General features: G+C 34.2%; 1 long non-coding RNA gene across 1 annotated transcript in view; it reads left to right on the plus strand.

Annotated features, from left to right (window-relative positions):
* Positions 1-13,158, plus strand: part of LOC126934778 (uncharacterized) — a 127,005-nt gene that overhangs the window by 610 nt on the left and 113,237 nt on the right. The window lies entirely within an intron of this gene.

The following is a 13,158-nucleotide window of genomic DNA, read 5'->3' on the forward strand; positions in this document are numbered from 1 at the left end:
CAAGCTATAAATAAAAATGGTTAACAAAGCAATTACTTGAAATGTTGGCTAACTTTGTCTAATACCAATTTTTGAGAAGTAATCTAGATAAACTGCAAACAAAAATGAAAGAATTGAGTACGTATAAATGGAATACATGCTTGTGGGTGAACTTTCTGTTTAAATTTAAATTTAATTTAAAATCTTCAAATGACTTTTGATGGTTCTTGGATGTCTGGGTCATTTGCAATAAAGAAGGGATTATGATATGGGTAATCATGCTTTTAAAAATGGTGAAATATTCTCATATATAAAATGCTAACATGTGATAGACAGTTCAGGATTTCCTGCTGATGGCAGCGGAAGCCTGTCTAGAGAGGCCGTTACAAAGACACTGGTTCCAGCAGGGGAGGCATGGCCAGGGTTGTACCTGGGCGCTGTGGATGACATGTTAATGGCAGCCGGAGGCAGACAGATTCCTGGCTGGAAAAGGGAGGGTCCCTGGTGAAACCCCACCTTCAAGCCAGGGATAGCTTGAAGCTTGGGTGGCTGGGCTGCCAGTTCTGGGTAGAGTCTGTGGCCTGGAGTGAGAATATATGGTGCTTTTTCCAGGCCCACCCTTGGCTACCCATGGACCAATTGGCATGTACTTCCTCTTCCTTCTGAGCCCATAGAAACCCTGGACTCAGTCAGACTCACACAGACGTGGGAATGACCTGCCTGTGGAAAGGAGCTACCCAGTTCGGTTCTCCTTAGAGCTCTTCTGTCACTCGAAGCTTGTCTCTGCCTTGCTCTTCCTCCAGTTATCCATGTATCTCATTCCTCCTGGACACAGGACAAGAACTCGGGACCCACCTAATGGAGGGACTGAAAGAGCTTTAACACAAGCAGGGCTGAAACACACCCCTCACTTCCCATATTGTAGGTGACGAGGAGAGAAGAGCTGTGGCCCTTCAGGGAGCCCAGACCTATGGGCTCCCCAAGTCAGGGATGTGACACCCTCTTTGGGGTTCTGTGGTTCCTGGCATCTCAAGATTTATTTATTTATTTGCTGTTTACTTTGCATTTTATTTATATATATATATATATATATAAAATCATTGATATATTTTAGTTTTGCATTTTATTTATATATACATATATAAAATCATTGATATATGTTAGTTTATAATGGAAGGTTTATGTTTGCTTCTATGAATAGTCATTTTGTTTCTTATGCATTTCCAACAGTTCATCATTTCCTCTATTTTTCTAAAATTCCTAAGCTATCTTTGTCAAGCCTCCACAAAATGAAGAGCACACTAGCAATTTAAAAAATAAATAAAATTGAATAGTTTTGTTTATCTCTAAGGATTTAGAGAGATATAAGAGCTTCAGTTTCCTGGGCAAAAATAAAAGGTAAAATACTGATTTTTAAAAGTCTAAACAAAAATGATACATTATTTATTTTATTATTCGGAAAAGTGGAGGGGAGAAGAAATGTTAAAATAACTTTTATTTCCAAGATAATTTAATACAGTCAATAATTTGAATTGGTTTCAGATCTTTTCCTTTAGGTAATTAGGAAATACTTGATATGCATACAAAGTCTTAATATTCTAAAAAGATTATAATTGTTCTTAAGAAAATTAAATTGACTGGGTACAGTGGCTCACTCCTATAATCCCAGCATCTTGGAAGGCTGAGATAGAAGGAACACTTGAAACTTGCATACTTGAATCCGGGAGTTTGAGATCAGCATTGGCAACATAGTGAGACCTTGTCTTTGTAAAAAATTAACAAAATTAGCCAAACATGGTGGTGCATGCCTATAATCCCAGCTACTTGGGAGGCTGAGGCAGGAGGATCCCTTGAGTCTAGGAGTTTGAGTCTGTAGTGAGCTATGATTGCACCACTGTACTTCAGCCTGAGTGACACAGCAAGATCCTAACAAGAAAGAGAAAGAAAGAAAGAAAGAGAGAGAGAGAGAGAGAGAGGGAGGGAGGGAGGGAGGGAGGGAAGGAAGGAAGGAAGGAAGGAAGGAAGGAAGGAAGGAAGGAAGGAAGGAAGGAAGGAAGGAAGGAAGGAAGGAAAGGAAGGAAAGAAAGAGTAAAAAAAGAAAATGATATTGATTGGGATTTTCTCAAATTATTTTAGTTGTGTTTACCATTATTAAAATTAAGTGACCTTCACTTGGATAGGAATACAAAAAGTTAAATTTTTTAGTGATTTTAAAATCACTGTTAAGCCTTCATGTATGCAATTGAAAATAAAATATATACAATCGTTGCTCCAGTTTGAAGAATGCAGTGGTGAAAGTTACCAAATCAGTTGTCAGTACTGTATCTAGAAACCAATCTTGGAAATATGTGATAATAGTCTTTTAAAATAGTTGGCAAGAAATTATTGTGTGGTTGTTCTTACGTTGTCTTTGTTTCGTTGCATAACATTTAAATGTAAGGAGATTATACTCATACTGAATTTCAAGAATTGATATTTGCATTTCCTTTTTCTTGATAAAGAGAAAAGTTCATTGTCTTACTTTGATAAGTTTGGCATATGACCTGTCACATTTTTTATGCTTTTGGTCACTGTTCTGTTACTGGAATGCTAGCAATTAGACATACACAAGGCATAACTTAACCACTGTAATAAAATGGTTTGAGGTGCTGCAGTCAGTAGCTACTAGACACCAAATCACAGTGTTTTAATTTATGGTGTGTTGGAGAGAATGGTAGGACTTTCTGCAGTGTAAATGTCTTATTAACTGAACGTTAAATGCAGCACTTTGACTTCCGTATCCAAAAAAGGATCCAACTTCTGCTATATCTTAAATCACTGACACCAAAGTCTCAACTTCAGATGTGGAAGAAGGTGACAATCAAAATCAACTGCTTTTGTGAGACACAGGTCCAAAAATAAAACCTATTTAATTCCTCTGGGCCCAGAGACGATCACAGAAGAGGTGAACATGTGAGATTGTAAGGGCTAATTCTGAGGGATACAATTAGTTCAGAGTTTTTCTATAAATTAAACAGTAATATCAAAAACACACAGATGCAAGGCCATTATGTGGACTCCTGTGTCAGAATAACCAGGTTTTTTGGAGCACGGACCTTCTTTTTAATACAAAATTGTAAAAGGTTATTAAAGGTTTATGGAAATACTACCTTATAGTAAAACTGATTAAAATTAGATTGATTTATTTATAAGAATTTATTTAAAATAGCTTTAACATTAATAACACACCTTCCAAAGGAAAATTTGTTTTTTCTGTTTTGAACAAAATTTTGTGCAATATTAATGAGATAATATAACATTTTTATCTTTTGAGTAAACTGCAGAAAAAAGGGACAGGGGAGTGACAGATTTAGTTGGCCTCATGCTGTCTTTATTAGGTCTTAATGTTTGGGAAACTAAATCTCCTCTCTATCGAAGTGTAAATGCTTTCGTTTTATCATTTTGTCTCAATAAATGGCTATCTCATAGTGATCTGTGATCTTATTTTGTGACATAGAGTTTGTAAACCTCTGATTTTTGATAAACTTTCTGAAAGCAAAATTTGAAGTTTTAAATTCAGTATTTTTGACTGCAAACTTTGTTTTCGATGTTAGCGCCCCTGAAGTCCAAGAGAGATGCATTCGGGTTATATTATATGTTAGAATTATACAGGAAACATTGTTAAATATGAGGTGTTAACTTTCTTTGAATTACATTGATATAGATGTGTTATTACTATGTGTTCCAGGATTGCCTGAGATTCCTGAAATTCTTACATGTCTTAATATATCTTGGCAGTAATGATTTATTATTATTAATTGTGATATACCACAGAAGCAACCAAATTTCCTTGTCAACTATGTCTTTAACTATGGCTGTCCTAAGACTTTTGTCATCCACAATTAGTCTCTTTTTAAAAATTTGTTTAATTCTTCTCAAAAAATGGCTTATAATCAGCTATAATCAAGGGCTTGCTTTTTTGGGGGAGTTCATTAAAGGACTCTTGAATGCAAGTTTCTCAGAACTTAGGAGATCGTGCCATTGGACTAGAGAGAAAACTTCCAAGACTACAATTAAAAGGCTAATGTGTTCATAATATGGCTAACTCAATATGAAGCAGAGCCAGAGTTGATTGCATAGATTGAAATATTGCTGATTCTTTTTGCTTTATTTTTCAGGGTCTGAAGAACAATTTTCTTTTGTATTATTCATAGCCTTTAACTATTGAGTAAAGTATACCCTTATAAACAGAATTTTAGGCATATTTCTCTATCTCTGCCTGATTTCTACAGAATTCATAAGTATTTATGAATGTTCTTAATTCATGAGAGTGTGGTTTTTTGCATAAGTTCGATAAGAGTATTTTAATAATGGGACACAATTGGAGGCACTGATTATTTTATCATTAATTTGACTGGAATGGCATGTTTTTGGATATAAGCAGATTGCTCTAAAAAATTGAAATTGACTTTATAGAGCTAATGAGAGCCTCTTGGAAGGGTTGGCTTTATACCTTATCTGTGCGGTGTCTTTAGAGGGTTGCTGTCCTGTGGTAAATAGAGAGAGTCACTTTCTGACAGGCCTAGGATCGTCAATTTGTTTTGGGGCCTCAAGAAACAAAAGGTTCTCCCAATTCCTATAAGTGTCTGCAGGTGCAGATGGATCCTTGACTGGGCTTGAGAGACCTTTGGAGGTCACGTGCGGGATTACCCGTGAGAGGTTTCTGCAAAGCGAATTTAGAGGAGCCTATATGAACAATGGTTCATTCTGCACTATGCGTGGATAATCAGGCCAAGTACAGTGGGCCTGAAGCTTATTTTTTAGGTAGTTTGGCCCTGCTGCGATTTGTCTTTGGTGGAAGTGGAGGACTGGAGGGAGAAAGATTGTATTTCAGAAAAAAATATAGTATTAGTTTAACCTTTCATTCTTGGATGGCCATATGGTCACCTATGGTATGGAGTGGCCACAATGCCCTTCCTCATCATGAAGCAGCCAGAAAGATCAACTACCAGATTCCCCATGATTGAACAATTGATAAACAGAAAGGAGGATGGCAATTGGCCAAATTGTCCCTTAGAACTGATGTTTATGGTTTCTTTTGAATAAACATAGAAACTGACCCTCCCAGTCTTGAACCTTGAGAAAGATATTTGTCTTATCTGAGTTTCTTTCTCAGGAAACCAACCATCAGGCCTCCCAGATAATATCAAGGAACCGAAACTCATCAGGTCAGTGTATTTGCACAATGAGATGTCAGACCCCTCACCTGTCATGATTGCCTAACTGACCACCTGCTTCCTGTTGACCAACTCCTGTTACTTATTCCTCCCTAATTGCTGTTTTCTTTCATGCAGTTACATTTCTTCCCTGCTATATAAGCTCCTAATTTTACCCAGTTGAGGAGATGAATTTGAGACTGATCTCCTTACTTATAGGCTGCAGAACCTGATTAAAGCCTTCTTCCCTTTCAGCACTCAAGTCAGTAAATGACTTTCTGTCTGGCAAACAATGGGACCTAGACAGAATTCCTGGCATTTTTGGTAATGCAATTACTAGAATTAAAAACCTAGGGTATTATTTCAACACCAGCCACGATGGAATAGCATCACTATAAACCTATCACTCTCACTAATTTCACGTAAAAAATCTGGAGAACATTCAAAAGCAACATCAGGAGAACAATGAAAAGTAAAGAACGGTGGGTAGATTTGGGAGACAAGTCAAAATTTGAAGAACACACTGTACTATGGGGACTTTCCTCTTCATTTGCTTTTTTTCTCATTTATGTTTTGACATTGTTCCAATGTTGACCCAACTTATAGAACTAGAAACTAGGTACAGACACCACACACACACACACACACACACACACATACAGACACACACACACACAGAAAAGCCCTGTAAGAAAAATCTTCTAGTTCTGACTGGAAGACTAAGAAAAGAGCCCCTAAGAGCTGCATAGTATGAGGAAACACCTTGTTTTATTTGCTTTTGATCTTTTCTCTCCCAGGCACTAAAAATGATTTTTAAAAAAATTATTAACCAGAAAAATGAGTCTCTGGACCCTGGAGAGTGTGGACGAAAACCCTGATTAAAGAAAGCTGCTGAAGAGATTTTAGTAACATGGTGTAGATCTAACACAAGGAATAGGTTAACCAATAAGCTGTGCATACATACATGAAAGATATCCAAGGATGTAGAGCATACATCAAACAAAGGCTGTGAGAAGAGAACTGTGACATAAAGCACCACTCATGTCTCTGACTTTGGAGTGGCCCATGTTCATGATGAATCCAAATAGCCTGGAAAAATCTTTGAAATTTAAACTAACATTGGAATCACTGCCCACACAAATTTCAGTCCACACCTGACTTAATTTCCTGATAAAACGGGCAAATTAACATCCTCTAAGGAACTTTAACAGAACAGAGATTTTTCCAACATGTTGTATATTTCAAGGATGCATTACAATGGTACTTGACATATAAAAAAGCAGGAATATCTGGTAAGTTAAAAACATTTAATCGATTAATTAAATAAAACTTTCTTAAAGTCAACTTCTGGTGACCAAGGTGTTTTGATTACCACATAGAAACTTCAATATAGAACTGAGGAACAGAGGGAAAATAATACATTGAGATTCATTAGACAGTGCCAACCATACCTGTAGAATAATATCAAATATCTAATATTTGTGTCACTTAAGTTCCAGAAGAAGGCAGGAAAGAGATCTGTGCAAAAACACAAACAAAAATATTTGAAGAAATATTGTTTGAAAACATCTCAAAATTAGTGAAAAACATACATTACATATTCCAGAAGGTTAGCAAATCCCAAAGAGTATAAACTCAAAGAAAACCTCAGAAAATCAAAGGTAAAGAAAAGCAAACTTTTCAGCATTTAATGGAAGTCAAAACATTACATACAAAACTAACAATTTGAATAAATAGAAATATAGCATCACAAAATAAAGAAGACAGCAAACTGTTCAAAGTGCTTAGGGAAAAAAATGGAAGTCAACACCTAATTCTATACTAGGTGAAAATATACTTCAATAATAAAGAAAAATAAAGAATTCTTAGATGAAAAAACTGAAAGAATTTGTCACCAGTGGATTTGCTCTAAAATAATTGTTAAAGGAAGTTCTTCAGGCTGAACAAAAGTAATACCAGTGGGAAACATGGAATTTTATAAGTGAAGAAAGAACAGTAGAAATGGTTTAAAAAATCACCATAAATATAAAAGTGTAAACATATAAAATGATCTTTCTCCTCTTAAATTCATTAAAATATGTTTGACTGTTTAAGGTCAATATTGTAACATTTACTGGTGGACTTTAAGTTGTAATATGTAGTATGTATGAAAATTAAAGCTATATCAAGAGAGAAAAATTAGTTCATATGGCAGTAAAACTGCTATATTTTCTATGATATTATAAATGATGACTTTAAGAAGACTATAATTTAGATGTGCATACTATACTGCTTAGAGTACAATAATCCACAGCAAAAAAAAAAAAAAAGTTCGTGAGTATATTACATTTGGAGATGTAAAAAACTAAAAATATTTTAAAGGAAGGAAGGAAAGGTTGAATGGGAGAGGAGGAGAAAAAACTGAAAACAATAAATAGTAGACCTAAATTTGAATTATATCAATAACTGCATAAAATGCAAATGCTATAAACACCAAATGCTAATGTAATTAAAAGAAACACTAGACAAACTTGCAGTCATAACTGAAACTTCAGCACCCCTCTCTCTGCAATTGATAGGACAAGTAGACATAAAGCAATCAAAATATTACAGACCTGAATAATAGTATCCACTAGCTTTTAACTCTTTGGCATTTTAAAACATTTGACCAAACAATTGAAAGAAATACTTTCAAAGTTACATGAAACATTTGCATTTACCAAGGTTGATCATATTATACAGCCATAAAACAACTTTCAGGAAAGTTAAAAAACTGAAATTAATTAACATTTGTCCTTTGACCATAATCTGGTTAAATAAGAGATCGGAAGAAAAAAAGAAAAAAAAAATCTCGAAAAATTCCCAAATAAGACATTAAACAACACATTTATAAATAAAATATGAGTCAAAGAAGGAATCCCAAAAGAAACTAGAACATAATTTGATTTAATTAAAAATGAAAATACAGTGTATCAAAAATTGTGCCATGCAGCTAAAAAGCAGAGCTTACAGAGAAGTTTATTCCACTAGATGTCTATATTGGAAGCAAAAATCTCAAATCAATAACCTAAGCTTACACTGAAAAAGAAAAAGTGAGAAAAACAGCAGCAATTTAAATATAAAGCAAGAAGATAATAAAAATCATGAGTATAAGAGCATAAATTCTAAAATTGAAAGCAGAAAATCCATTAAGAAAAATCAATAGAACCAAAGGCAGTTTCTTTGAAAAGATCAACAAAATGGATAAAGCTCTATCAAACTTACCAAGTAAAAGAAAGAAAACACAAGTTATCCATGTCCAGAATGCAAGAATTGGTATCATTACAGAAATAACAGATTTTGAAACAATGATAATGCAATTCCACAAACAAAAGTAGACCCATAAATACAAAAATTTTAATGAAATTAACCAATTTTATTATAGGCCTAAAATATCATATCTTGCTTAAAGAAAAAATATTCTGAATGGTTTTAAAAGAGGCAAAGAAAGGGAAGTTTAATTAAAATCTTCCATAAAGGAAACCACAAGCTCACATGGTTTTAGTGGCAAATTCTATAAAAAACTTACAGAAAAAAAAAATTGACAGTCTTTTTTAGGATGTAGAAGAGGGAGTACTCCCCTTTTATTTTTTAATGAGACAAAAAACTGTATTATATTGATACCAAAATCATATGCAGTTATTACAATAAAATTAGAAGATAGTATTTCTCATATTGATTCAAATACCGTAATTAAAGTGTTGACAAATTGAATACAATAATATATAAAAATGCATAATAATACAATAAATTCAGCTTTATCCCCAGAATACAAGGGTGGCTCAATATTTGAAAATTACTTCATATAATTGTCATATTATCAGATCAAAGTAGAAAAAAAACCGTATAATAATAAATGCAGAAAAAACACTTGACAAACTCAACATATATTCATGATAAAAGCTTTCACCAAACTAGGAATATAACAGCACTTCAGTAACCTACTGAAAGGCAAAATACAGTAGTCTCCTTTTAACTGTGTGGGATACATTCCAAGACCCCCAGTGGATGCCTGAAGCCACTGATAGTACTTGATATGGTATGGCTCTGTGTCCCCACCCAAGTCTCACCTTGAATTGTAATCCCCGTAGTCACTGCATGTCAAGGGCAAGACCAGGTGGAGGTAATTGGATCATGGGGGAGGTTCTCCCATGCTGTTCTCATGATAGTGAGTGAGTTCTCACAAGATCTGTTGGTTTTATAAGCATCTGGTGTTTCCCCTGCTTGCACTCACTACATCCTGCTGCGCTGTGAAGAAGGGACCTGCTTCTCCTTTGCTTTCGACCATGATTGTAAGTTTCCTGAGACTTCCTCAGCAATGCAGAAATATGAGTCAATTAAACCTCTTTCCTTTATGAATTACCCTGTCTTGGGCAATTCTTTATAGCAGTATGAAAATGAACTAATACAGTAATTAAATACACACACACACACACACACACACACTGGTTTTTTCTATATACATATCTATGGTAAAGTTTAATTTATAAATTAAACACAGAGACTGATAACAATAATAATAAAATAAAACAATTATAACAATCTGCTGTAATAAATGTTATGTGCAAGTTTTTTTTTCCTCTCTCTCTCTCTGAAAATATCTTATTTTATGATACTCATTTATTATCAGAGTGAGGGTAACTGAAACCTCCAAAACAAAACTTCAGATAAGAGGAGACTTCTGTAAAAAATGTACTACAAGAAAACAGGAGAAAATTGTTGTGAGCTTGGGTTAAGCAAAGCATTCTTCAATATGACACCAAGAGCAAGATCCACAGAGAAATAAAATGAAAAGTTGGAATTCCTCTAAATTAAAACCTTTATCTCTGTGAAAGTCACCATTAAGAGATAAAAAGACAAGTCACACATTTAGAAAAAAGCATTTTCAACTCACCTGTCTGAAAATGAACTTGTATTCAAAATACATTAGAAAAATTACATCAACGATAAGAAACTGAACAACCTAACTTTAAAAATGACAAATGCTTGATAGGATGTTTCATCAAAGAAAATATACTTTTAGCAAATAAACACATGAAAATATATTTGCAGGTTATTGAGAAGTGGATTGTTTGCTTTCCAAGTACAGGAGCAGGGGAAGGTTATATATTCTTATGTTATTGGATTCTAGTTTAATTCCATTTTGGTCAGTGAAATCTACTAGACACTGGCTTCATGATCCAGCATATGGCCTACGTTGTTGAGACATTTTTGTACCCTTGTGAAAATATGGATTCTGCATTTTTGGATGTGATGTTTTGTAAATTTGACTAAGATGTGTGTTTATGGTCTGTGATAGAATAATAGTCCTCCAAAGATGTTCATGTCCTAATAATTAGAACCTGTAAAAATGTTATGCACCTGCCAAAAGGGAGTTGAATTTGTGAAATTAAGGCCGGGCACAGTGGCTCACACCTGTAATCTCAGCACTTTGGAAGGCCGAGGTGGGTGAATCACTTGAGGTCAGGAGTTTGAGAGCAGCCTCACCAACATGGTGAAACCCCATTTGTACTAAAAATACAAAAATTTAGTGGGGTGTGGTGCATGGCCTGTAATCTCAGTTACACGAGAGGCTAAGGGAGGTGAATCGTTTGAACCCTGGAGGTGGAGGTTGCAGTGAGCTGAGATCACACCACTGTACTCCAGCCTGGGCAACAGAATGAGTCTTTGTGTCAAAAAACAAAACAAAACAAAACAAAAGATTGTTCTTCATCTAAATTTATAATGAATATGTTATCCCGATGAACCCTATATAATCATAAATGTCCTTTAAAGTGCAAGAGTTAGACAGATGAGGATGTTGGGACTCTGTCATTACCAGCTTTGACGATGGAAGAAGGGAGCCAGAAACCAAGGAATGTGAGCCTTCAGCTGCTAGAAAAGGCAAGGAACTTGTTCTTTAGTGCCACCAGAAAAACAGAAAAATGCAGGCCTACTGACACTCTTTTGAGTTTTGCAGTGAGACTCATTTTGGACTTCTGATCACCAGAACAAGTAGAAAAAAAAAATATTTCAAGTTAGTATGTTTTTGGTTGGTAAATGGTACAGCAGTAATAAGAAACAAACACATCTTCTGAGCTTTTAATTGAAATATGTTTTTAAATTGTCAACAGTAATTGTGGATTTGAGCATATATTCTTTCGGTACCATTGATTTAACTTCGTATGTTTGTAGGTGTGTACATATTTATGATTTTGTGTTGTCTTGATTACTTGACCTATTATCAATATAAAATATCCAATTCTTCTATTTCTTTGATATTAATATAGCCATTCTAGCTTTAATACAATTATTATTAAGATAGTTTGTAATCTATTGAACTTCAAAAGAATATTACACTAGCTCTTCTGGTGTTTTGACCACTGTGTGTGTGTGTGTGTGTATGTAGCTTTTAATTAAGGTGCTAAGTACTCGGACAAATAATGTAATTATTAATATTATTGTTTTTAATTGTGTTCAATTGCTGTGTGTATAATATGTGTCTTATCGTTTTTTGTTCTGTTTTTCTTTCTTTAGATTAAGGTAGTAGTATTGTTTTAGTCATTTAGTACTTTCAGTATTTTAATCCTTCTATTGACTACTTCAGTATAACTTTTAAATTGCATTTTTCATGGCCACTCTAGAGATTAAAGTAAAATCTTTAATTCATAATAATTCACTTTGAATTTTTTGTAAATTATCCTTTATAAATAATGTAAGGGATTTACAATAGTATGCTTTCATTTATAATTCATCTCCCCTTTATGGTACTGTGTAAATTTACTCCCTGTGTTAAACTTTGGTGTATTTGAGAATTATCTTCATGTCATTAATATTGTAGAATATTATTACTTGATAATCGATTCTCAGATAACACTTTTATTATAAAGACTGCTTTCTTACTTTTAAAGACTGCTTTCTTTTAATGTTTCTGAGGAGGAATCTGCTTTATTTTTCTTTGCTTTTTTTAGTGTAATTGTCTTTGGATATTTAAAGAAACGTGTCTCTATTTTTGGGTTTCAGCACTTTGACTGTTATGTGCTTAGATGTGGTTTTCTTTGTAATTATTCTGCTTGCAATTTGCTGAGCTTTTTTGGAGCTGTTTATATCACTCATCAGTTCTGAAAAATTCACGGCCATTAGATTTTCAGTGATTTCTACTTTCACTTCTGTCATTCTGGGATTTCAGTTACACGTATGTTTCTTGTGCCGCCTTCTTCTTTTTTTCTTTTTTCCTTTTCTCTGCTGTCTGAATAATTTTTCACTAACATGTTCTCAGTTAGACCTTACATCCATTTTGCTATTTCTGCTGTTAACTGCATCCAGTACATTCTTTATAAGTGTTATATTTTTTAGTCCTAAAAATTAATTTGTATCACATTTTTCTTTATTATGTCATCTTTCCACTCACTTTTCCCCGTGCTTTTCTTTAAATTCTTTAACATATTTTAGTAGTTATTTTAGAGTCCTTGTTTTCTAAATTCAACATGAGCCATTTATAGACTTTACTAATTAATGATGGTTTGATTATGGTTTATATTTTCATGTCTCCTCATATCTTATAATATTTATAACTTATACTTGACATATTCTATTAAAAAGAGACTAGTGTAGAAAATGTTCCCTCAGAAATAGCTTTTTTTTTTCTACTGTCAGGCACCTACAGTGAGGGTTTGTTCTGTTACTCCTTCTATTCAGAATTTGTAATGGGTCAGACACCTATTAGAACATTAATTATTGTTAATTCTGCTCTGATATCTAATATCTTGTGGGTGATTTGGAGGAGTTTCTTAAAGCTGGGCTTTGGGATCTAAGCCCTCTGAGACTCAGGATATTTTTCTGCTTTTTACCCTACACCCCAATTTTTTTTTCTCTTCTCACGCAGCAGAAGTCCCATGGACAAGAATTGGAAAGTGGAAGAAAGTGCAGGGAATACTAACTCTGTGGTATAGGCACCTCTAGAATACAGTCTACCACACTAGTCTAC

Source organism: Macaca thibetana, chromosome 14 (genome assembly GCF_024542745.1).
Source record: "Macaca thibetana thibetana isolate TM-01 chromosome 14, ASM2454274v1, whole genome shotgun sequence".
NCBI classification, from domain to species: Eukaryota; Metazoa; Chordata; class Mammalia; order Primates; family Cercopithecidae; genus Macaca; species Macaca thibetana.